At 44.4% G+C, this 26,226-nt stretch overlaps 1 protein-coding gene and 1 pseudogene across 4 annotated transcripts in view; both read right to left on the reverse strand.

Moving 5' to 3' along the window:
• Positions 1–594, reverse strand: part of LOC138167702 (zinc finger protein 90-like) — a 12,239-nt gene extending 11,645 nt beyond the window's left edge. The window contains exon 1 of one of the 4 annotated variants that reach the window (XM_069096680.1): positions 450–572. The gene's annotated coding sequence lies outside the window, so the exon portion shown is untranslated. Of the gene's footprint in view, positions 1–449 lie in introns of all 4 variants that reach the window. The other 3 variants (XM_069096679.1, XM_069096677.1, XM_069096681.1) reach the window with 3 other exon arrangements.
• The window catches only part of LOC138167675 (zinc finger protein 850-like), a 762,790-nt pseudogene that overhangs the window by 17,091 nt on the left and 719,473 nt on the right, over positions 1–26,226 (reverse strand).

The raw sequence follows: 26,226 nt of genomic DNA on the forward strand, positions 1-26,226 counted from the left end.
CCAGGGCGCCCCTCAGAGCCTCAGGCTCCTCATCCAGAAAACGGGGGCAACTGGGCAACTGAGGGACAAATGGGGTCTGTGCAGGGGCCGGCCAGCACACACCCGCTGCCCAGAAGGGCCAAGGCAGAAGGGGGGGCAGGGGGTGTGGGCCTACAGTCCAGCGGTGTGTCTGGGGCACCCCAGAGATGGGGGAGAAAGGAAGGGGGGGAGGGGGAGGAGGGGGGGAGGGGAGAAAGGAGAGAAAAGGGAGCAGGGGAGAAAGACTAAAGGGGGAGGAGGCAGGAATGGGGAGGGGAAGGGGGAAGGGAGAAAAGGGGAGGGAGAGAAAAAAAGTCCGGGAGGGGAAGAGTGGGGGAGGACTAAAGGAGGTGGAGAGGAGAAGGTCCGTGGGGGAGGGGCACGCGGGGCGGGGGTTGGGCGGGGGAGGCGACCCCTCCCTGGACACTGACCACCTCGCCTCGTACCCGGAGGACGGCTGGAAGCTACAAGGGTCTGACTGCTGCCCAGTAAGGGGAAGAGCAGGAAGCGGAAGTCACGTGGGTTCTCTCCTGCCTACGCTCCGTCGTTGCCTCGACAACCAACCCGGAAGTGACGCCATTTCCCTTCGGGATCCTCCAGGCCTTCTGGGAAATGTAGTTCGATGGCGCGGGCGCCAACTTCCCGCCCTCCCCCATTTCAGCCTGCCCCCCTCCCGCTCTTAGGCTCCAAGCCTGCGAGCAGCCTCCGCCCGTCCTAGGAACGTTCCCCAGAGATCGTCCAGGCTCTCCTGGTGGACTTCCCCAGGACGGGGAGCTCACTACTTTAGGAGGCGGCCCTTACTCAGGGGGGAGGAATGTCCCTTTAGGGAAGATGTTCCTGCCATCCCGCCCCCGGTGGGGGAGGAGGCCAAAGCTGGGGTTCCCTCCCCGTCCAGTCCTGGGTTTGGCATTCAAGGCCTTCTTTTCCCTTCTTGCCCCTTGCACAAAGTGTCCGGAGCCATGCCTCTCCTCCAGCAGACCCCAGTGGGAAGGATAAAGCGGAGGAGGTCCTTGGACAGAGAGAAGTGGGTGCAGCGGGACTCAGCAGGAGCCCCCTGGGCACAGACCAGAGCAGCTCCTCTCACACGAGTCTGAAAGAGCTCGCTGACAGTGAGGACGCTGCGGGGAGGGCAGTGAGGACCGGCCTGGGCAGGTGCTGGGCTTGTCCACACCGCCTGCCTCTGCCTCTCTGCGTGGCCCCTTCCAGCAGCCCCCTAGCTCACCGTGCCCCCCAGAGGGCTCTCTGAAGAGTCCAGGAGGCAGCTCCCGGGGAGGGGAGAGGAGGGGAGCCCCGAGGAGGAGGCGACACGGGGATCCTTCCCTGCAGCCAGCGCCCCTGGACGCGCGGGCTCAGGGCAGGACAGTCCACTCCCTCGGTCTGCTCCTGGTCCGGAGCGCTCTCAGCCCGGCGGCTGTCCAGTGTTTGCTTCCTTCCAGCTAGCTCGGGGAGGTGGGGTCCTGGTGGCACTGGCATCGGGGCCCCCTGTCCCCTTAAAGGCAGGACCACCCGGGGCTCCGCTTAAACAGAAATGTTTGCCCCGGACTAACGACCCCGGGGGGCGGAAAGGGGAGGAAGAATGCTAGTGCAGAGCCCCCTCTCTCTGGCCAAGGGTTCGGCTTGGGCCCCACCCTCCTCCTTCCCTTCCAGCAGGAATCAAAGTCCGCCTAAAAGGAAAGGGGTGGGGGAAAGTCTAGCAATATCGGATCACCCGCACCCACCACCCACCATCTAAGATTTCCTCCCGGAGTGAATTCTGCTCTATCGAGTGAGCTGCGCCGCTTGGCGCAAGCCCCTTCCACCGAGGAATGCCCAGTTCCAGTAGGTCACAGGTCCAGGGGAGAAGCGGCCTCCCACACTGGGTACCCACCTTCCCTCAGGGCGGAGTCGCGCCCTTGGGGCCTGGACCCCTTCCCAAACTCATCATCCCCTGGAGTTTGCAGACAATAATGAAAGGGTTCTGAAGGAAGGAGAGGTGCTGGGGTCAGCGCCCTTCCCGGCTAGTGGATGGCGGCCAGCGCCGTTCCTTGCCTCCCAGCTGAGTCCAGTGAGAAGCCACGCCTCGGCTCCCCTTCGTGTTTGCGAAGGCCCCAGGTCTGAGAGCCAGAACCCAGGCCGAGGTTCACGGCGCGGAGCTCCCTTTGGTCCGCAAAGCAGTGCTAGCAGCAGCATTCCGACAGCACCATGGAGAGTGTAACCCAGAAGGGCTGGGCGGAGAAGCTTTGCTCTTACTCCACTTTTGAAGTCCTTATCCTTCTGTAACAGCTAATCACTGGATTCAGGCCTCCCCAGCCTCACTGGTGGTGTTCTTGGCCAAGACACTAAGTGATTTGCTATTTCCTTCTTCAGCTCATTTTATAGATGAAGAACCTGAGGGTTAGGTGACTTACCCAGGGTCACACAGCTAGTAAGTGTCTGAGGCTGGATTTGAATTCAGGTCTTTCTGACTCCAGGCCTGGCACTCTATTCACTGTGCTACATGGCTGCCCAATCAATGTTAGAAGAGCACTAATGCAGGAGAGGAGCTTTGGGGAGGCTGATAGAGAGATTTCTGCACCCCCCCACACACACACCCTGGGGTTTTTCCAGAGTTCTGAGGTGAGATGTAGCCTCCACAGGCCTGAGAAGGCAAGGCCAGAGCTCCTGTTACAAAAGGCTGTCCTGGGGTTTCTCTGAGGACAGATGGAGCTCTTTTTGTGTGCCCCACAAATGAGGGAGTCTCCCCGCAGATGTAGAAAGACCTCTATTCTCAGACAAACATTTCCAACGCATTGATTGCAACTGTGCCTGATGGTGGCATTCTTGGCCACAAGGATTTCTCTCTTCCTTGCTCTGCCACCCAGGGCCTCTCTCCAGCTGTCCTTTCCTGAGTCTGTCCTCACCCACCAACGGTTCCACAGAAATGCCCAGCTTGGGGCGGGGTGACTCCTTATTTGGAGGCCTCACTTCCCCATCTGAAAAAACCAAGATGAAAGTATCTCCTCTCCCCACCTGCTTTCTGCTCAATAGGTCTCTTTTGTGTCTGACTGATTTTGCTTTTTCTCCTGCCAAAGGCAAGGATGACTCCCACTGGCTCATTTGGGGTTGTTGACTCATTGTAGTTTGTAACTAATCAAAGCTTCTTACACTAATCCAGCCACAGCCTGGGAAGGGAGGACACTTGGGACATGAAATGAGAAGCCTGAGGTTCTGAGGCTTACCCAGCACAGAGGCTGTAGCAGATGCTGGTGCTGCTCTTTCATTGCGGAAGAGGACCAGTGACATGCCGGGGGAAGTATTGATTTGCAGGTGAATTGGCCTGAAGTGAGGCAGAGCTACATGAAGGCATCAGCCTCACTCTCTCCTCCAGAGTCATCAGTCCAGTGGCAGGACAAAAGACAAGACAACTGGTGATGGCCCAGGATGCAGCAGATGACCTTGATGTTGTCATCACTGTCTGACCAAGCTTGAAGGGTCCACAGCACCTCCTTGGGCTGCCCTCATGGCCCTTGGAACAAACCGTTCTCTTCCGCCCATTCTGCTGGGAAAGTCTTCACATGCTTAGGGTAGACTCTCCCCAACTCACCACAGGTTAGTCTCTGCCTAGTTTAGCCAATCTCTTGGGACAGTTTTACTGGATGTATTTGCTACACACACTACAGCGTCTTGGAGCCACAGATGAAACTAGAAGCCTTCGTAGTAAGATCAGAGGTGCAACAAGGGTGCCCACTGCCATCAATGCTAGTCAAGATTGTTTAGGAAATCCTAGCAATAGCAATAAGACAAGAAAAAGAAATGGAATCAGAATAGGGAATGAGGTAATAAAACTATCTCTTTTTGTGGGCGATATGATGGTATCCTTCGAAATCTCAGAGACAACTAGTAAGTCAGCTGAACCATTAATAATTTTAGCAAAGTAGCAGGATGTAAAGTAACTCCCCAGAAATCATCAGCACTCCTATATATCCCAAAGAAAACCGTGAGAAATGGATTTTCTCTCATATTTGATAACTCGTCGTATTAGAACTAAGGTTTTTCCCTCTTCTTCTTCCTCATCCAGAAACCGCCCAGTGCAGGAAATCTCCCTGAGAGACTTACCCAGGCCAGATCTAATCAGGCAGGAAAAGGAATTCTAAGTTTGGGCTAACAGGTATATTCCTGCTCTCTGTCTTTGTTCAGACAGTTCAAGGGAAACGTAGATTCTCCTGTGATGAGGACAAGTGATATGGAAATTGATGTCTCTTTGACCAAGATTTGAGTGACCTAAGTCACCATACTCCAATATAGCCCATCTCCCTTGGAGTTAACCAATCAGGATGAGGCACCCCTTGGGAACACCTACTCTTTGAGGAGCATATAAATGCTGCGCCCCACCCCTAAGAGGGATCTTTGGTCTAAGAGAGAGATGGCCAAATAACCATCTTTTTATTAATAACCTGCTGATCTTAAAATTAATAAAATTATTAACATACCCAGAAGCTATGTTTCTTGAACTTTTTAATTGTCACAGAACCGTACAAGAAGAGATACTAATAGAGACCCCATTTAAAATAACTCTATGCAATATAAAATAACTGGGAATATACCTGCCAAAACAAACCCAGGAAATATATAAACAAAATTATAAAAAAAATGTAGACAAATAAAATCAGATTTAAATAATTGGAGAAATATTCATTCTTGATGGGTACACAGATCTAATATAATAAAAATAGCATTTTTACCTAAGCTACTTTACATATTCAGCACCATCCCAACTAAATTACCAAAAACTTGTTTTACTGAATTAGAAAAAAAAATAACAAAATTCATTTGGAAGAACAAAAAGTCAAGAATATCAAAGGAAATAATGGGGGAAAATGAAAATGTAAACAAAGGAAGTTTATAAGTACCAGATCTTAAACTATAAGTCAGTAATTATCAAAACTATCTGGTACAGTAATTCCTAATTGCTCTCCAAAATTATTGGTTCACAATTCCATCAACAATGAATTAGCGTCTCAATTCTTCTACATCACCTTCAACATTTGTCACTTCTCCCTTCAATCATTGTAGCCAATCTGGTAGGAACAAAATGATTTCTCAAAGTTGTTTTGGTTATCAAAGAAAACTGACCCGATATATTAAAACCAGAGGACAAAATAGAAATTGAAAGAATTCACTGATTATCACCTGAAAGAGATCTCAAAATGAAAACTCCCAGGAAGCCAGATTCCAGAGCTCACAGATCAAAGAGAAAATACTGCTAACCACCAAAAAGAAATACAAAATTTGACCTCTAAATACAAGACTCAAGGGAAACATAAAAAGGTAAAAAATAAACAAGAAAAAGAAAGCATAAGAAATTCAATAAGGTTTAACTGTGTTTCTATATGGCAAGATAATGTTTCTAACTCTTAAGAACTTTATTACTATAAGAGCCATTCAAAGGAGTATATGTAGACAGAGAGTGTAGATATAAGGTGATTTTGATAGGATGATACCCAAAAAGAACAAAATAAAAGGGTGAGAAAGAAACTTGTACTGGAAGAAGGGGAGTGGAGAGATTGAGTGGGATAAAATATCCCAGGTAAAAGAAACACGAAAAAGCTATTATAATGGAGAAGATGATGGGGGGGAGGGGAAGCTTAAATTTTACTGTCATCAAAATTGGCTCAGAAAATCAATAACATATACACTCAGTTGTATACAGAAATCTATTTTACATTATAAGGAAGTAAAAAGAAACAGGAATAATAGAAGGGGGGCATTGATAAAAAAGAGTGTAGACTGGGTAAGGCAGTGATCAGAAGTAAAACTCTTGTGAGGAGGGAAGGGGTGGGGTAAGGAATAGGGGGGATAAACGAGAGAAAAATAGCATGGAAGGAAATATACAGCTACTTATCATAACTATAATGTAAATGGGATTAATTCACCCATACAACAGAAACAGACAGCAGAATGGATTTGAAAATAGAATTCTACAATGTGTTGTTTACAAGAAACGTATTTGAAACAGAGAGATACACACCAGGTAAAGTTAAGGGACTGGAGCAGAATCTATTATGATTCAGCTAAAGCAAAGAAAGCGGGGCGGCTAGGTGGCGCAGTGAGTAAAGCATTGGCCCCGGAGTCAGGAGGACCTGAGTTCGGTCCCAGCCCCAGACACTTAACACCCACACACACACACAAAAAAAACTAGCCGTGTAACCTTGGGCAAGTTACTTAACCCCAATTGCCCTCCAAAAGGCAAAAAACAAAAACAAAACAAAAAAAATAAAGCAAAGAAAGCAGGAGTGGCCCTTTCCCCCAACATGGTGCCGAAGCTGAAGAAGAAAGCTGTTGTCCCCCCCCCCCCAAGACAGAAGCCAAGTCCAAGGCCTTGAAGGCCAAGAAGGAGGTGCTGAAGCATGTCCATAGCCACCTCGGAAGAGCGCCCCTCGCAGAAACAAGCTCGATCACTCTGCCATCATTAAGTTTCCCTTGACCACCAAGTCTGCTATGAAGAACATTGAGGACAACGACACCCTAGTCTTCATTGTGGATGTCAAGGCCAACGAGCATCAGATCAAGCAGCCCGTAAAGAAGCTGTGTGACATCGATGTGGCCAAGATCAACGCATTGATCCGGTCTGATGGAGAGAAGAAGGCCTATGTCCGTTTTGCGCCAGACTATGATGCTTTAGATGTTGCCAACAAAATTGGAATCATCTAACTTGCTGTGTCCCCATTCCACCTACAATAAAAATAAAGTTTTCCAGAATAATAATAAAAAAAAAAGCAGGAGTGTCAATCATGATCTCAGACAAAGCAAAAGCAAAAATAGATCTAATTGTAAATAGAGATAAGGAAGGAAACTATATCTTGCTGAAAGGTATCATAGACAATGAAGTCCTATCAATACTAAACATATATGCACCAAATGGCATAGCATCTAAATTTCTGACGATGTTAAATGAATTATAGGAGAAAAAATATAATAAAACTGTACTACTGGGGGACCTCAACTTTCCCCTTTCAGAACTAGATAAATCTAACCAAAAAGTAAACAAGAATGGAGTTAAGGAGGTAGATGAAATTCTAGAAAAGTTAGATACGATCGATCTCTAGAATAGGAATAGAGAAGGAACATGCTTTCTCTAGAAAAGTTAGATATGATCGATCTCTAGAATAAGAATAGAGAAGGAATATGCTTTTTCTAGAAAAGTTAGATGCGATCGATCTCTAGAATAGGAATAGAGAAGGAATATGCTTTTTCTCAGCAGTACATGATGCCTACACAAAAACTGGCCATGTATTAGGACATAAAAGCTTCACAATCAAATACAGAAAAGCAGAAATAGTAAGTGCATCCTTTTCAGATCATAATGCAACACAAATTATATTAAATGATGGATAACAGAAAGAGATATTAAAAATTAATAGGAAATTAAATTATCTAAGTCATTAAAGAAAATGACAACAATGAGACAATATACCAAAATGTATGGGATGCGGCCAAAGTGGTACCTAGGGGAAATTTTATATCTTTAAAATAAGATAGAGAAAAAAAGATCAATGAATTGGGCATGCAACTAAAAAAACTAGAAAAAGAACACATTTAAAATCCCCAATTAAACACTAAATTGGAAATCCTGAAAATCAAATGAGAGATTAATAAAATTGAAAGTGAGAAAACCATTGAACTAATAAATAAACTAGATGCTGGTTTTATTGGGGGGAAGAGGGGTGAAGGACCCAATAAGATAGATAAACCATTGGTTAGTTTGATTTTTTAAAAGGAAAGAAGAAAACCAAATCACTACCATCAAAAAATGAAAGGAGTGAATTCATCATAAATAAAGAGGAAATTAAGATAATTATTAGGAGCTAATTTGCCCAGTTATATGACAATAAATTTGACAGTCCAAATGAAATGGATGACTATCTAAAAAAATTATAAATTACCCAGATTAATGGAAGAAGAAATAAAATAAATAACCCAATCTTAGAAAATGAAATTGAACAAGCCATTAATGAACTTCCTTAGAAAAAATTCCCAGGCCCAGATGTATTCACAAGTGAACTCTACCAAACATTTAAAGACAAATTAATCCTAGTACTATATAAACTATTTGAAAAAAATAGACAAAGAGGGGGTGCTACCAAATTTCTTTTATAACACAAATGTGGTGCTGATACCTAAACTAGGAAGAGCCGAAACAAAGAACGAAAATTATAGACCAATTTCCCTAATGAATATTGATGAAAATTCTTAAATAAAATACTAGCAAAGAGATTACAATGATACATCACAAGGATCATACACTATGACCAGGTGGAATTTTATACCAGGAATGCAGATGGGTTTCAATATTAGGAAAACTATCAGCATAATTGATCACATCAATAACAAAACCAACAGAAATCATATGATTCTCTCAAGAGATGTAGAAAAAGCCTTTGGCAAAATATAACACCCATTCCTATTAAAAACACTAGAGAGCATAGGGATAAATGGAGCTTACCTTAAAATGTTAAGTAATATTTATCTAAAATCATCAGCAAGCTTTATCCCTAATGAGGAAAAGCTAGAAGCCTTCCCAATACAATCAGGGGTGAAGCAAGGATGCCCACAATCACCTCCATTATTTAATATTGCAGTACAAATGTTAGCTTTAACAATAATAGAAGAAAAAGAAATTAAAAGAATTAGAATAGGCAATGAAGAAACAAAACTATCACTCTTTGCAGATAATATGATGTTATACTTAGAAAATCCAAGGCAGGTAGGTGGTGCATTGAATAGAGCACTGGCCCTGGAGTCAGGAGAACCTGAGTTCAAATCTGGCCTCAGAAACTTAACACTTACTAGCTGTGTGACCTTGGGCAAATCTCTTAACTACAATTGCCCTGCCTTCCCCACTCCAAAAAGCAAAAAAAAAAAAAAAATCCTAGAGAATCAACTATAAAGCTATTTGAAATTATTAACAACTTTAACAAAGTTGCAGGATACAAAATAAACCCACATAAATCACCACCATTTCTATATATTACTAACAAAACCCAGCAACAATAGATAGAGAAATTCCATTAAAAAAAAACTATAGACAATAGAAAATACTTGGGATTCTACCTACCAAGACAAACCCAGGAACTATATGAACACAACTATAAAACACTTTTCACACAAATAAAGTCAGCTCTAAACCATTGGTAAAATATTAATTGCTCATGGATAGACCAAGCCAATATAATAAAAGTGACAATTCAACCTAAATTCTTCTATTTATTTGGTGTCATACCAAGCAAACTATCAAAAAATTATTTTATAGAACTAGAAAAAATAATTTTAAAAATTCATCTGGAAGAACAAAAAATTATGGTATCAATGGGAAAAAAGGCGAAAAAAGGCAGTGTATCCATACCAGATCTTAAACTGTATTGTGAAGTGGTAATTATCAAAACAGTCTGGTACTGGTTAAGAAATAAAATGGTGGAGCAGTGGAATAGATTGGGTACAAATTACATTATAGTAAATGACTACAGTAATCTGGTATATGATAAACCCAAAGATCTGAATTTTTGGGAAAAAAACTCATTAATTCACAAACACTACTTAAAAAAAATGGAAAACAGTGCAGCTGAAACTAGGTATAGACCAACATCTCATACTGTACACCAAGATTAGGTCAAAATGGGTACCTGGTTTACACATAAAGGGTGACACCATAAGCAAATTAAGAGAGCATGGAATAAAGTTTATCTGTCAGATATGGAGATAAGGGAAGAATTTAGAACCAAAGAAGGCATAGAGAGCATTACAAATTGTAAAATGGATAATTTTGATTAAGAAAAATTAAAAAGGTTTGGCACAAATAAAACCAATGAAACTAAAATTAGAAGAAAAACAGAAAAATGATAAAAAAAATTTGCAACAAATATCTCTGATAAAGACCTCATTTCTCAAATATATAGAAAACTGAGTTAATTTTTTAATTAATTTATTTATTTTTAGTTTTCAACATTCACTTCCATGAGTTTTAAATTTTCTCCCCCCTCCCTCCCTAAGATGGCCAGCAATCCAATATGTCTCTACACATACATTCCTGTTAACCACATTTTCACATTAGTGTCATGTTGCATAGAAAAATTATAACAAATGGGAGAGACCATGAGAAAGAAAAGACAAAACAAAAAAGAAAATAGTCTGCTTCCCTCTGCATTCCAACTCTATAGTTCTTTCTCTGGATGTGGATGGCATCTGCCACCATGAGTCCTTTGGAATTGTTTTAGGTCCTCACATTGCTGAGAAGGGCTAAGTCTATCAAAGTCAGTCATTGCACACTGTGGCTGTTTCTGTGAACACTGTTGTCCTGGTTCTTCTCATTTCTCTCAGAATTAGTTCATACATCACATGATATATATGATATCTATATATCAGTTCAATATCATATTCATCCGTATCAGTTCAATCCTTCTAAGATATTCTGAAGTCTGTCCATTCATCATTTCTTATAGCACAATAGTATTCCATTACATTCATATACCACAACCTGTTCAGCCATTCCTCAGTTAATGGGCATAACCTCGATTTCCAGTTCTTGGCCACCACAAAAAAGCTGCTGTATTTTTGTACACTGATAATCATTAAATATCATATTTTGCTCAAAGTCTGAATTGATCAAACAGATGGCTTTGCCTCCTTTTAAAAAGGCTCCTTTTCTGTCTGAGCCACTCCAGAGACCAGATAAGGCTGGGAGTAGGATTTAAAACAGGCATCCAGAGATCATAGATTCCAAACAGACCCAGCCTTGTTTTGCTCTCAGAGAACACCTTTCCTTGTATTAACAAAGCCTGCTTTATGGCCCTTAAGGATGAGATCCTCAACCCGAGGCATTAACTGGAGTGATGGGACCCTTACTTATCTGAATATTTTCTGGACATATACTAAGTTATAGAACGTTAATGGCGAAGAAAACCCAGGTATCCTGGATCGTAATTTCAATCGATACTTTGTCATCTCTCTTGTTTTATTGTATTTACCATTTATTCAATTAATAAAATTCCTTTCTCATACAATGATTAAACCATTTTGGGGATCATACATTTGTGTGGCTCAGCCCCCCTGAATGGGGATGGTCCCAAAATGTATTTAGGCTCTCTCAGCCTTTTGATCCTCAGTCAGAACTCAGTCCTGTACTCCTTCTACAACTAATGCTAGCCTTAAGGGAATGATGAATAAATGTTGCCATTTTCTATCACTGTCTGTTTCCTTTAACCAAACCTTTCCTAGAGGTCGACAACATGTGGGTCCTTTTCCCCCTTTTATGATATCTTTGGGATACAGCCCTAGAAGTGGTATTGCTGGGGCAGAGGGCATGTATGTTTTTTATAGCCCTTTGGGCATGAACTGAGTTAATTTTATAAAAAATGCACGTCATTCCCCAATTGAAAAGTGGTCAAAGGACATAAACAGGCAGTTTTCAGATGAAGAAACCAAAGCTATATATAATCTTGTGAAAAAGGTGCTCTAAATCACCATTGAGTGGAGGAATGCAAATTCAAACAACTTTGAGGTACACACCTATCCGATTGGCTAATATGACAAAAAAGAAAATGGTGGACCTTGGAGGATGTGTCGGAAAACTGGGACACTAAGGCGTTCATTGTTGGTGGGGTTGTGAATTGATCCGATTTAGCCAGTCATTCTGGAGAGTAATTTGGAACTATGTCCAAAGGGCTACAAAACTAGTCATACCCTTTCACGTAGCAATGCTGCTAGGCCTATATACCAAAGACATTCCAAAAAAGGGGAAAACCTATTTGTACAAAATTCACAGCAGCTCTTTTTGTGGTGACTAATAACTAGAAGTTGAGGGCGTGCCCATCGGCTGGGAAACGGCTAAACAAGCTGTGGTCTATGATTGTGATGGAATATTTTTGTGCTATAAGAAACGACAAGCAGGATGATTTCAGAAGAACCTGGAAGGACTTACATGAACTGATGCAGTGACACGGACAGAACCAGGAGAACCTTGTACACAGCAATAGCAATATTGTACGATGAGAAGCTGTGAACGACTTACTATTCTCAGCAACACAGTGATCCGAGCCAGTCCCAAAGGACTCATGAATGCTGCCCACCTCCAGAGGAAGAATTCTGATATTGTTGGAATAGAGATGGAAGCAGGTGATTGTTCACTTTCATTCTTTTCCTTTTATTTGAATCCTTGTATACGAAATGACTAATATGGAAATGTCACGAACAGCCTATATCTAATTGCTTACCATCTCAGAGAGGAAGGAGGGGAGGGAAGAAAAGAATTTTGAACTTAAAACTTTAAAAAAATGTTTAAAAATGTTTTAACATGTAATGGGAAGGAAAAAATATTTTTAAAAATTTTAGAGTCATATTTAGAGTCAAATTTTACAGGTATTGGAGGTGGTTGGAGGGTGGGTTCACATGAGCTCCTGCCTCCACTCTGCCATCCTGGCTTCACCCCATTTAAAAAAATTTTTAAATAAAAGAAAAAATAAAATATTTCATTTAACCTGAAAGTAACCCTGAGGTAGTTGCTGTTATATTTTACAGTTGAGAAAATGGAGGCAAACAGGTTAAATGACTAAGTCTCCCAGCTAGTAAATGTGTGATGCCGGATTTCAGCTCAGATCCTCCTGACTTCAGGTACAATGCTCCATCCACTGGCCCACCTAGCTGCCTCAAAGACAGGCCAATGGTGATTTCTTCTTGGAACTTCATCAAAGAAGGGGTAAGGAGAGCCTGGGGGACAGCAGGGCCCATGAGCTAGCAGCAGGCCACATGGGGTTAGTGGCTCACCACAGGGTGACCGGGCCTGCATCCAGTCCTCAATCCCTCGGCTTCTTCCATGTGCTGACAGAAGTGAGTGAGAGATGATGCTGTCAGGAGCGAGGCCCTGACGCTGGAAGCATGAGAGCACTTGGCTTGCCTAAACATTCCAAGTGACAGGCTTGGAGAGTCTGACCTTGTAGAACATGAAACTGAGGGTCCAGTAATTCAGAAGGGGATTAGAATTTCAAATTCTGCTTAGAACGATGAAAGGAACCGCAGTGGGGCTGATTCATCCCATGTCCTGCCCTCATGGACATAGCTCGGGCACTTAACTGATGGCAATCAGAGGCTCTCTTTCTATCCTAGGACCCATATAGTGGAATCTAGATTGAGTCCTGATTGATACACAACAAGGATGAAGATTGGGGTGACCCACAAGGCTCATTGTCATGGCACCAGCGAACACTGTATGAATGGAACAATGGAAGAAAGGCCAAGGCCTTGGGAGAAGTGCATCTCCTCTGTTTTTGGCCCCCAACCAAATTGTCTTGATCATAAAAACTTCCCACTATATCTTCAGGTCTGAGTGGAAGCTTTTTCATCTTTCCTTTAAATTATTTTTGCAATATTTTACTTAGATTCATTCATTTCTATGAAAAAATATTTTGATTATTGTACATGGGAATTTATTTTGGAAGTATTGCCAATTAATCAGTCAAAAGGTATTTATCAAGCACCTTCTTAATCCATGGGTTCCCGATGTCCCTGCCTCAGGTCCTCCCAACTCTGGGGCCAGTGCTCTTACTCACTGCATCACCTAGCCACCCCTCAAATCATGATCAAGAAATTAAAAGAGCAACAGCAGGTAGGTCCTTCATTCAGCCCAACCTGAACCCCCAGAAAAGACAACCAAAGACTTTCAGGTGGAAAAACAATGAGCTCAATGTAAACTTAGGTAAACAGGCTGAAAGTTGGGGGCCCTCTAATCAAAGATTATCTTGGAGGACCTAAGGCCAGCAGCACTCAGACCACTGATAGCCTAAAGGGACCAGTAGCCTTCTTTAAAAAAAATGTTCAGAGAGGTCAAGAAGCCTTTAGTGATCAGATCAGGATATTCCTTGGGAACCTGAAGCCTACCCATGTCTTGAGTCCATATATTCCAGGGGAGATGGAAGCCAGAAGCCAGAATGCAAGAAACTGGTAATAGCACCAAATAGGGTCTGATTTCCACATCTAAGAGAGTGGGAAAGGGAAGGTGCCAGGCCCAGAAGATAGGGATATGAATAAACAAGTAGAAATATGCAGGCATACATACACACACAGATATAAATATATGTGTGTGTGTGTGTGTGTGTGTGTGTGTGTGTGTACTGTGTTTCCCCGATAATAAGACCTATCCCGAAAATAAGCCCTCCCCTTACTGTGTAAGATTCCTCTAAAATAAGACCTCCCCCGAAAATAAGCCCTATTGAGATTGGTACTGTAGTGAAGGTGATCCCCTGCGCTACACGCTACGTTACGGTACCCTCTGTATGCACCGTCCCCCCCCCGGGTGAAACGCACGCCGCGCTCCGAGCTGCATCCAATCAGAGCTGCAGCAGTGAGCGCGTCTTCCTGTTCTTTATTGAATTCATTATTGGATAAAGGTACATTTTTTTGTTCACATTTACCTGTTTATTAAAACTGCTGTCAATGTTCATTAAAATAAGCCCTCCCCTGAAAATAAGCCCTCTGGTGTTTTTCTGTCCAAAAAAATTAATAAGACAGTGTCTTATTATCGGGGAAACACGGTATGTATATAGATAGATAGATAGATAGATAGATAGATAGATAGATAGATAGAGAGAGAGAGAGAGAGAGAGAGAGAGAGAGAGAGAGAGAGAGATTAGAAAATACTCAGGATCAAGAGATGCCCAGAAGAAAAGAACCACATTAGGAAGTATAATCATATCTTTTGGGGTAAGGGGAAAGCCATGGGCACGAGAAGTCCAAAAGAGAGATTTCAACTACCAAGAAACAAGAGTCAAGCTCACAAAGACTATGTTGTAACTTCCATAAAAGAGTGAAAATCTAGGAATAACATAGTCCTAATGACAAAAGACAAAGGTTTACAACCAAAAATAACTTAACCTCTCTGAATTGGGTATAATCCTTCAAAGAAAAGTGGATCTTTAATAGAACAGAGGACATTCAAACATTCCTAAGAAAACAAGCAGACTAAGTAGAAAATCTGGAGTAAAGAGAAATCCAAGCACTACATATTGGATTGGGGGAGGAGAGTGAGAAAGTGAGGAGTCCAGGATGCCTCCTAGGTTGGAAGTCTGAAGGCCTGGGAGGATGGGGGTGCCCTCCACAGTAACAAGGAAGGTATGAGGAAGGGAGAGTGGGGGGAATATAATAAGCTTTGTTCTGGACATTGTGACCTTAAGATGTCTCCTGGATATCCATTTCCAGATGTCTGAAAGGCAGTTGGAGACGAAAGATTGGAGGTCAGGGGAAAGTTTGAGGCAGGCTAGGGGATTTGAGAATCATCAGTATAGTAGTGATGGTAACTAAATCTATGGGCACTGGTGAGATCTCCAAGTGAAGGAGGGCAGAAGAGGGCCCCGGATGGAACCCTGAGGGACACCTATGGTTAGAGGTAGTGGTCTGGAGAAGGATACAGCAAAAGAGACAAGGGCATGGTCAGAGAGGGAGGAGGAAAACCAGGAGAGAGAGGCAGATGTCCCAAAAACTTAGATAGAAGAGAGTATCAAGGAGGAGAGGTAAAAAAATAGAAAAATGTCAAAGGCTGCAGAGAGGTCAAGGAGAATTAAGATGGAGAAAACACCATGGGAAAGGATGAAAACAGAAGCTAGAATATAAGGGGCTAAGAAAAGAGTGAGAGGAGAGGAAGTGGAGATGCCTAGTATAAATGGGCTTTTTGAAGAGTTTAGTCAAAACGGCAGAAGAAAAATAAAACAACAGTGAGCAGAGATGAAGGTTAAAGTCAGGGATTTTTAGAATTGGGCAGTAGAGAAGGAGCCCATAGAGATGGAGAGAGCAAAGCCAAGAGTGAGAGGGGGGATGGCAGAGGGAAGAGAAGGCAGGAAGGAATGGCATCGTCTGCACCTCAAGAGAGGTCAGGAAGGAGGCCATTTGAGACAGGGATGATGAAGGAGAGGGGCAGAAGGCACCTGAGGGATGGGATAGAAGGAGTTCACAGCAAATGGCCCCATAATGTTTTCTGTAAAATATGAGGCAAGGATCTCAGCTGAGATGGTGTTGGGATAGAGAGCCATGGGAAGTTTGAGGAAGGATGGAAAGGTTTGGAAGAGCCACTGTGGAGAGTGGGAGAGTGGGCTGATAAGGGAATGTGGTAGGATTGCCTTGCAGCAGTCAGGGCCCAGTTGACAAAAGATAGATTCTGCCCAACACCCAGAGGTCCTGGATCCTCTGTGAGGGAGCTGCTGGTTTTCTGTGCTGGCCTCTCCCAGTGGCTACTATCAGATCCAAGGAGAAGATGGCTTCCATCTGCCTGTCTGGTACAGTTGGAACTGTACCAAGGCTTCTGAGGGCCATCTTGCCCTTCAGCAGAAGGTGAAGGGAGTTTCTGGAGACTATAAACACTGCCGGTGAGTGCCCTGATGACACCGTGGCCTTTGGCAATTCCCTGGAAGAACATGAGAAAGGTCTCCATGTGGTGTTGGGTTAGCTAGAGGACAGTGAATTAGAACTTTCTATTGACAAGTGGCCCTTTTGCAGAGCTCCAGGACATATGTGGGTCCCATTGTTGATCAACAAGGCATAAGCACTGATTGACTGAGAAGTGTGTGGCTTCGTTCTCCCAAGCCTGTCTCAAAGATGGTGGGCTTAAGGGGTACCATGCCCCCACATCTCCCTAGAGACTCTTCATTTCCCACCAGCTGCACCCCTGGTGCACTCCATCCTGAACCCTCCTCTGATTGGATGACACGGCATTCAGTAGGTGCTTAATAAATCTCTGGTGATTGACTAATTGCTAAGAAATCTTGGGGTGTGCAGTTTCGTGGATGGATAGAAAAGTTCTCTGCACACGGAGCTTGGGCAGGCAGCCTGTTTTCACAACATTTAGGGAATGTGCTTCAGTGGTGGCCATCAGGTGCCAGACCACACTCACTATACATGAAGAAGGTCGACCCTCTTTAGTTCAACGTCCATCCCATCTTCTCCTCCAACAGATCACCCCCTCTGCCATCCCCACCTTGTCACTTATTTTTAACCTCTCCCTGTCCACTGCCTACCAATGTGTCTCCCTCATCCTCAAAAATTCTCCTTTTTGTATTTAACCCCACCCCCAGAAGGGCTGTCCTCATGAGGCACCTCCACTTCCCCTCCTCTCACTCTCTTCTTAACCCCTTCAAAGCCAGCTTCTGACCTGATCCTCCCAACAAAGCTGCTCTCTCTAAGGTGACCAGTGGCCTTTTCTCTGTCCTCATCTGTGCCTCCTCTGACCTTTTCAGTCACCCTCTCCTCCTCAATGCCCTCTTCTCTCTAGGTTTTTGGGATACTCATATCTCTCCTGCTTCTCCTCCACCCTCTCCGACTGCTCCTCCTCTATCTCATCTGCTGAATGCTCCTCCTCAGAGCTCTGTCCTCCCCCAATCCCACTTCTCTGGTGATCTCTTCAGCTTGCTGGATACAGTGACCTTGCCTAGGCTTGATTCTCAGGTTTACGGCTCTGGTCCTGTAATGGGAATGCAAATTTGGAAGATCTTCCCTGCCCCTAGGCTAAAATGCACCTGAAGCCTGGGGAGGGAGGCTTGTTTTTCAGTAGATACTTCTTGATTGGCCAGTGAGTCAATAAGGTTGTTACATTCTCTGAGCCAGGAGGAGGCTATATCAGCCCTGATGTGTAGCTTTGTTTTGGGGCTCACTTTGAGAAGTGTTCTGTGATTTGATCTGTATTCTGAAAAGCCGTTGTCCAGAGGGCCCCCCCCCCGGTTTGAAAAACCCAGATGTTGATTGGGTATGGATGTAATGGTTGGACAGTTTGGAAATCTGTCTACTTGATCTGTTTCTGTCTTGATAATTCTGCCTGTATACTTTGAAGTTCGGGGTGCTGACCTTTTTCCCCTGAACAAGGTAAACGATATATGTCTGACTGATTAAAGTAAGCTTGTTAACCCATTTTGAGTTGCTTTCCTTTAACAAAGCAGATCCAAGAACCTGGGTGAGCAGCCACCCTGAGCACACTTGGGGTGCTTGCCGCTACAGGTCCCAAACTCTCTGTTGACTGCCAGCCCCTTGGAAGTCTCCACCTGGATGGCCAGGAGGCATCTAGAGCTCAGCGTGTGAGAAGCAAAACACATCATCTTTCTCATCATCTCTTCTTGTTCAGTCATTTCAGTTGTGTCTGACTCTTCATGACCCCACTGGGGGCTTTCTTGGCAAAGATACTGGAGTTGACCATTTCCTTCTCCAGCTCATTGTACAGATGAGGAAACTGAGGCAATTAAGGTTAAGTGACATGTTCAGGGTCACACAACTAGTAAGTGTGTGGGGCCAGATTTGAACTCCTGAAGATGAGTCTTCTTACCTCCGATCCTGGTGCTCTGTGTGCTATGGCACCATCTAGATGCCCAACTACTCCCCTCAAACTTCCATATGGCTGTTAAGGACATCGTCCCTTCTCCCAGTCCTCCAGGCTTACAACCCAAGGTCAGGCTTACCACCTTACCATCTCTGATCCAATCAATGGAAATTTTGTCTTTGCACTGTCTCCCTTGTCTCTGACACCGCCACCCTCCTGGGGCAGGCCCCTATCTCCTCAACTCTGGAGTATTGTTGCAGTTGGCTGGGGGTCGGTCTGCCTCTAGTCTCTCCCCACTTCAATCTGCGGGGTGTACAGTGCATTCAGGGAAGATCAGTGCCTCTGATGGGAGGGCTGCTGAGCCCTGTCCTGGCTGCTGTCCACCTTTTGTGTCCCCCTGATTCCCCGGGGGCTCCAAGAAGTACACATTTACGGTTAGGGTGAGTGCAGTGGCCACATGCTGGTGAGCCCTTCTGTCAGGCGGGCTAAACCAGGTGGAGGGTAACCCTTCAGTGAGTTAGCAGAGTATCTGCCCCAAGCATGTGAAGACTTCAATGGATGGATGGAAACAATTTGTTCCCACAGCCATGGAGGCAGCTGAAGCAGACACTGTGGAAAGCTTAGGGCTTGGTTAGATACTGAAGACGCCAAGGTCATCCCCTGCATCCTGGCCCATCACCAGTAATCTTGACTCTGTCCTCACACTGGATGGTGTGACTCTACGGCAGAGAGCACAGCTCCTATGGGCTGGCTTCTCAGCAGTGTGTGTACTGACGTCCAGTAAGTCCTGTCTACTGGCAGGATCCCACATTTGTGGCATTCATATGTCTTCTCGTCATTAATTCTATAATGTCAATTAAGGTCGGAAGGAAGGGCTGATCAGGTTTTTCCCCAGTAGGAATTCTTTGATATTGAGTAAGCTTTCCAGTCTTTACACACTCCTAAGTACCAAGAAGGATCTCTCCGGGTTTCCTACTTTTATGGGGACTTCTCCCTCCCAGACAGTCACTCCTATGTTTCCAGAACTGACCCCAGACTGAAGTTTCAGCTGCTGAGTCTATTGCATTTTCTGACCTCTCTTGGTCAAGTTTTCCTCTAGGCAGTTTTTGTTGCCTGACAGGTTTATCCTCATTGCTCTGCTGCCTCTGTGACTGGGAATCCCATTCTCAGGCTTCTCTCAAGGATCTGTTCCTTGACAGTCTCTCCTGGAATGTTTGTTCCATTGAAATGCCCAGCCATGGCACTGACTCTTGGCTGCAGGTCACAGTGTCTTCCTGTCCCCTGCATTGTGGTTTTAGTCGCATATTCTGTCTCCTCCAAGAAAGATACAGTCTTTCAGTTCCCCATGCTGCCTCCCTCTAAGGGAGCTAAGCCCACTCTATCTGGAAACATGGTAGCAGCTGCACCTTTAGGGATGACGGGGAGAGGGCATCAGCATTGGGTGGAGCTTACCATGGACAGTTCCTCTGTTCCCTTGTAAGTCTGGAGTTCTATGCATCTGCATCCTTTTCCTTCATCTTAGACATGCTTCTGAGGGTTGGAATGAGGAAAGGAAGAGCCACAAGATGAGCAGCTACTGTTCCAATGAACACTTGTGCCCTTTCCAAGTTCCACTGGGCTTGCCTCTGCCACTGTCTTCAGGAGATCAGCAGCAGGGAACAAGGAATGATCCAAACGCAAACCATCCAAGGGACCCAGAGGAAGGAGGGGGATTTGTTTCCAAAGATTCTGAGGGCAGACCAATATTGGGGAGGAATAACTCAAAAAGCAGAGAAGCTGCAGCTGCTGCGCTGTGAGGCGGTCTCTCTTCTCCATGACAAGGATGGCCTTTGCCTCTGCTTCCAATTCTAATTACCAGCAGAACCTCAAGGTTCTGACCAAAGGGATGTCTGAGTTACTGCTGGAAACCTTGGGGAAAATTATGGGGAAAAAGGAGAGGAACTAAAAGACCAGAGAAGGGTCAGTTTGGTCCCAATTTTCCAAAAAGAAAAGACAACGAAATGTACAAAACAGAAGCCAATGGGCCCAGACAGATCAATGTCCAGAAACATTCCAGAACTTACATTAAAAGATAATTGCTAATCTACCACCAGTGAAGGCAGGGACACAAAGGCCCAGTGTGGCTTCATCAAGACCAGGTCATGAGGGACTCATATCCCTTTCTGATGGGGTGAGGAAAATGGTGGAAATGGCCCCCAAATGACAAAGATGGTCAAAGCAACAAGACCAGACGAAGGCATCAATGTTGACGTGTGGGCATACATGCATATATACACATACAAATGTGTTCTGTACATGCACACACACAAACATATATGTGCATGTGCATGTGTGTATAGTTGGATAGAATGCAAGGACCTTTCTCTTTTGGTTTCGGATCCTTAGTGCCTAGCACAGTGCTCGGCTCATAAGAGGCACTTGAATGCTTATTGGTCATTTGATGGATACACACAGGGGACTCAGGCCAGAGGCAACACTATTGTCAGTGCTTTGAAAAAAGGTCCAGAAAAGCATGGAAACAATTGTGGGCCTTGCTTCAGTTGTGGGAAACCATCCATCAGGACTCCTCCTCTACTCCAGCTGGCACTAATCAGTTTGATACTTTACATAAGTTAGACAGTGGTAATTATAGGAGAGAGGCCTCAGAGCTTAATGCCATGTTCACTACTTGTCTGCCAGCTGTGGAGCTACTGGAATGTTGACGAAGATGTCTCCATCCTGTTTGACACAAACTCCATGTCCAAACCCAGCATGGTGGAATGCCTCGATGCTTTGGAAAGTCCCCTGATTTATTTCTGGACCTCTCTCTTTTGTCTGACATGACCATCTTATGAGCACTTGGTCAGTAGAGATGCCCCACGCTTCACCCAATCTGTGATCCCTCCCCCAGCTAATATGTCATTTTTGTCCTTCAAGAGCAGGGTCTATCGACCAGTGAGATTCTTTATTTGACCATGCCTCTTTGGCATAGTTGGGTATCAAACCCTATAAAAACAAGGTCCTGAGGACAAGGGGCATCTCAGATCATAAGGAATATCTGAGGTTCACTTCATTAGAGGGGGCTATGGACCCTTTAATAAAGAGCCATTGACTCAGTGGCTTTTCTTGAAGATTGGGTCGTTATAATCCCCACAGGATGCCTTCAAAACCAATAGAAGCCATTGGCAAGAACCAGCCCAACACCCTACTTTGACATCCCTGGAAGATGTTCATGAGGCTAATCTCCCAATCTGCACCCATGCACATTGTGGTTGAGGATTCTCTGAACAGGTTTTTACAAATTATCTCAATCATCTCCCCTAAAGGGCCTGAAAGAGTCAGCAGAACCAAACTCAAGTCAGGCCACTGTTTGTGATGATGAATAAGTATTTTACTCTAGAACAAAACTATACCCTCGGGCTCTGCCACCAAACAAGCATCTCCCATGCACATGAAAAAAATTATTTTAAAAAGTCACAGATAGGGCAGCTAGGTGGTGCAGTGAGTAGAGCACTGGCCCTGGAGTCAGAAAGACCTGTGTTTGGATCCGGCCTCAGACACTTCACACACACACACACACACACACACTAGCCATGTGACCTTGGGCAAGTCACTTAACCCCAATTGCCCTACCCTCCCCCTCCAAAAAGCAAAAAAGAAAAGCAAAAAAAAGTCACAGATAAATGAAAAAAATCACAGCAGGGCTAAACTTTGCTGCACCCACTGGTCATTAGCACTAAGTAATGCAGAAAGCATGGAGACCTCTGTGCCCTCCCCAGAGCTACTTAACAGGGTCCATGCTCAGCTGCTCCAAAGGTCAGACATCATTGTGCTGATGGCTCCAAGCCCCAGAACATTTCAGAACCTCCTAGGTGAGAGCTGTACCCCCTCCAAAGAGTTTGGCTCAACCATCCACACAGGAATAGCCAAGTGGATGAAGAAGGCTAGTCTAGGGGTATAACAGGAATGAAAATTTGACAATCTTTCCTGTCCCTTAATGGACCTAGGAGTTCCATTGAAGACCTCCCTGCTTTGAAAGTAAACTCTGCCCCCTAATAGGCTGAATGTGATCACACGGAGCCTGTGATGGAGGGAATTTGCTAAAGGGTGGAGCAGAGCCCACAGGAAGCTTCCTTGCTGTGAAGATAAACTCTGTCCCCTAATAGCTTGAATGTAGTCACATGGAGCCTGTGGTGGGAGGAGTTTCTTAAAGGGAAGAAGAGCCCACAGGAAGCTTCCCTGCTGTGAAGATAAACTCTGTCCCCTAATAGCTTGAATGTAGTCACATGGAGCCTGTGGTGGGAGGAGTTTCTTAAAGGGAAGAAGAGCCCACCAGAAGCTAGAAATCAGAGCCAGAGAGACAGTGGGAGAGAGAGGAAGTTGAGGCAAAGAGATAGAGAAGGTTTGTGAGTAAATATTGGTCTTGTATTGGACGAAGGATGCTGTGCCTCTCAATGTTATTATGGCTTCTTAATATCTTTGGTACTATGATGGTTTTAGGATTGGGTTTCCTGATGTCTAAATAAATGTTTCAGTTCTGTCCTGTATCTGGAGAGTGTGGTATATTTTGCCATTGAATGTCATGTGATATTTATAGTCACGGTCTTTATCATGATCGTGGGTGCTGTAAATATTGCTTTGGCACTACATTTGGCTACGAGGATGGGATCGTGAAATATCAGACCTCTAGTTGGAGGCAGAAGGGATTTAGAAGAAGAAATAGCTATCCCAGGGTGGGAGCATTTGCCTTATGCCTCCCAAGCAAGGGAGTGGTCTAAAAAAAGTACAGGGCTCTGTGAAAACTGGAAACAGAGACTGCAGCAGGGAGAACCTAGAGATTTAGAAACATGTTTGCAAAGAATATCAATAAAACCTGGGAGAGAGCTGGAGGCAGTGGGTAGAAGGGGCTGGGTTTTACTAACAGGCTACTGTATTGTGTGCAAAAGCAGAGAGAAATTGTTACAAGAGTTGGCTAAGTACCAACATTTGAGCCCTCCTTTATAAGAGCAAGCTGAGTCTCAGCTGGAAGCACAGAGGGCTGTTGTAAATCTGGGTCAGAAAAAGAAGAAAAAAAGTAACAGGAGGAAAGTTCATACAGCTTTGGTACAGGCTGAGGCTAGTTGCTATGACGACATATGTTGTACAGAATGATACAATATTACAGAGTATTTACAGATTATTAGAGATACATTGTTTCACAGTGACGCTTTTACAGGGGCAGAGGCTCACCCCATAATGAGAAGGCTCCAAGGAGAGTCAGGGAGGGCAAGCAGTGTTCAAGGAGTTACTTGAGGATTTCACTCAGCAGGAGATGACTAATATTCACCCAAAGGATGGGAGAGTCCTTCGTGTCTGGGATGGTAAGAATCAGTGATGAAGGAGCTGCTGGGGTAGTGATAGATACATTGGACTGTTTGAAATTTATAAGTATTTGTCCGCATCCTTTTGTCCTGCAAGCTTTTAGAGACTTTCATTTCGCAATTTGTTAGCTTTAGCTGCTGATGGATGCAATAGAATGTATCCCACTGATTCTATGTGGCCTAGTGGAGACAGCCTGGTACTTGCTTAGAGTGAATGAGAAAGTCAAAAAAAGAAGTAATGAAAACTGCTCATGGTTGGATATGCAGGTATGTATCATGAAATCCCCTTGGCAGTTCCTCATAGAAATGTCATGGTGAAGACAGCTCCTCCTGCTTATAAGCACCTACTTCTGACTCTACTAATTGGTGAAATAGGGAACCCTCTGTCAGAGGTGCTGGTTAAGATTTCACAGCTAAGTGACGTTGGAGAATGGGAAAAAGTTAAATTTCCTTGTGAGAGAAAAAGTAAACGGCCAGTGGATTCAAAGTCACAATAGACTGCCAAGAAAAGAATTGTTTACTGCTCTGAGAGCAGGGGTTGATTTTAGAAAAATTGATGGTATTCCTAACTAAAGGACTATACAAAATGTATCAAGAAAATGGGTTTAATGTTAGGTGGAACAGGGAAGTGAGAACTCTCCCTACCAATGCTCCTAAACAATTGTATCCAAGTTTGTCACACCTTCAGGGAAACTCAGATTTAAAAAAGTGGTGGGGTAAGTGGAAGGGGTCAGTGTGATGAACTTGTGGCAGTGTATCAAGACATCGGAATAGAGTGACAAGGACAGTGCCATGTGAAGGAGTGAATGAGGCTACAATAGTGAGTTCATGGAGTCCAGAAGCACAGCTGACCCTATATTTGCTTCCTTTTTACTTTTGTCTGTTAAACTTGTGAGATCTGTTTCCTGCAGGCTTGTTAACCCCAACCTGCAGATGCCTGATCACTTAAACGGATGTCACCCCTTGTCCATGACTGTCATGTGCCACCCCGTGGACCTGGCATTGACCAAGCTCCAGATGACAGCTAAAGAACTGACCTTTCAAATGGTACCTCTCAGGCCTGGTGTCAACCAAGCTCTGGATGACAGCTAAAGAACTGAACTCTTGAATGGGACCTCTTGGGGCAGGGACAGCTCTACATCCAATTTCATCTTGAAGTAGCTTTGGAGAAGAGACTTTCTCCCCTTACCCCAAGATCTTGAGCCCCATTCATTCGAGGGGGAAAGGATGGGGTGCTTGTGCCCAAGTCCCCCACCCTAAGCTACTGTTTTATGTGCAAAGTTTTTCTATTATCCCTGTTATAATGTTGCAAAGTTCTGTTGACACCAGTTTTTTCACCAGTTATCACTAAAGTCTTATTTACTGTTACAGCATTTTTGCTATGTAAGGGACATGAAAGATCTTGGGGTCTAATGTAATGGGAATTTGAAGACCTTCCCTGCATTGAAAGTAAGCTCTGCCCCCTAATAGGCTGAATGTAGTCACATGGAGCCTCTGGTGGGAGGAGTTTCCTGAAGGGAAGCAGAGCCTACAGGAAGCTGGGAGTCAGAGCCAGAGAGAGGTTGGGAGAGAGAGGAGACCCAGAGAAGGAGTCAGGTTCATGAGTAGATATTGATCTAATATTGGTTTGTGGGAAGGCTAAAGGATGCTGTGGCTCTCAGTGTTATTATGGCTTCTTAATATCTTTGGTACTATGATAGATTTGGCTTACTGGTTTGGGGATTGGGTTTTCTGGTGTTTAAATAAATGTTTCTGTTCTGTCCTCTATATGGAGAGTTTGGTACATTTTGTGATCGAACGTCATGCAATATTTATAGACATGGTCTTTATTGTGATCGTGAACACTGTAAATATTTCACTGGCACTACAAGGGAATGTAAGCCCACCCACAGAGCCCTTCCATCAGGATCTATAAGCTATCTTGGGCAGACTTTATGTGCCAGGCACTGAGCTAAGTACTGGGGTCACAAAACGAGGCAAAAGAAAGTCTCTTCTCTCAAGAAGCTTGCAATCCATCGAAGGGGACAATGTGCAAACAAATAGATACGCACAAACTGTGTACAAGATGAATAGAAAACCATTAGTAGAAGAAAGGCACTGGAATTAAGAGGGCTTGGGGAAGGTTTCCAATAAAACGCGGGGCTCTAGGTGGGACATTAGGACTTAAAGGAAGCCAGGGAAGTATAACACCAATCACAATAAAGACCGTGACTATAAGTATCGCATGACATTCGATCTCAATTTATACCAAACTCTCCAGATAGAGGACAGAACTGAAGCATTTATTTAGACACCCGAAAACCCAGTCCCAAAACCAGCAAGCTGATTCCATCATAGTACCAAAGATATACAGAAGCCATAACAACACTGGGAGCCACAGCAGCCGTCAGCCTTCTCACAAACCAATACAAGACCAGTATTTACTCAGAAAACTCTCTGTCTCCTTCCTTGCCTGAGTGTCCTCTCTCCCCCACCCTCTGGCTAGCTCTGACCAGCTCTCTGTGGGCTCTGCTTCCCTTCAGCAAACTCCTCCCCCACAGGCTCCATGTGACCACACTCAGCCTATCAGGG

Source organism: Petaurus breviceps, unplaced genomic scaffold (genome assembly GCF_028583685.1).
Source record: "Petaurus breviceps papuanus isolate PSGF00001 unplaced genomic scaffold, PetGlider_PUasm1.0 287, whole genome shotgun sequence".
In the NCBI taxonomy this organism is placed as follows: domain Eukaryota; kingdom Metazoa; phylum Chordata; class Mammalia; order Diprotodontia; family Petauridae; genus Petaurus; species Petaurus breviceps.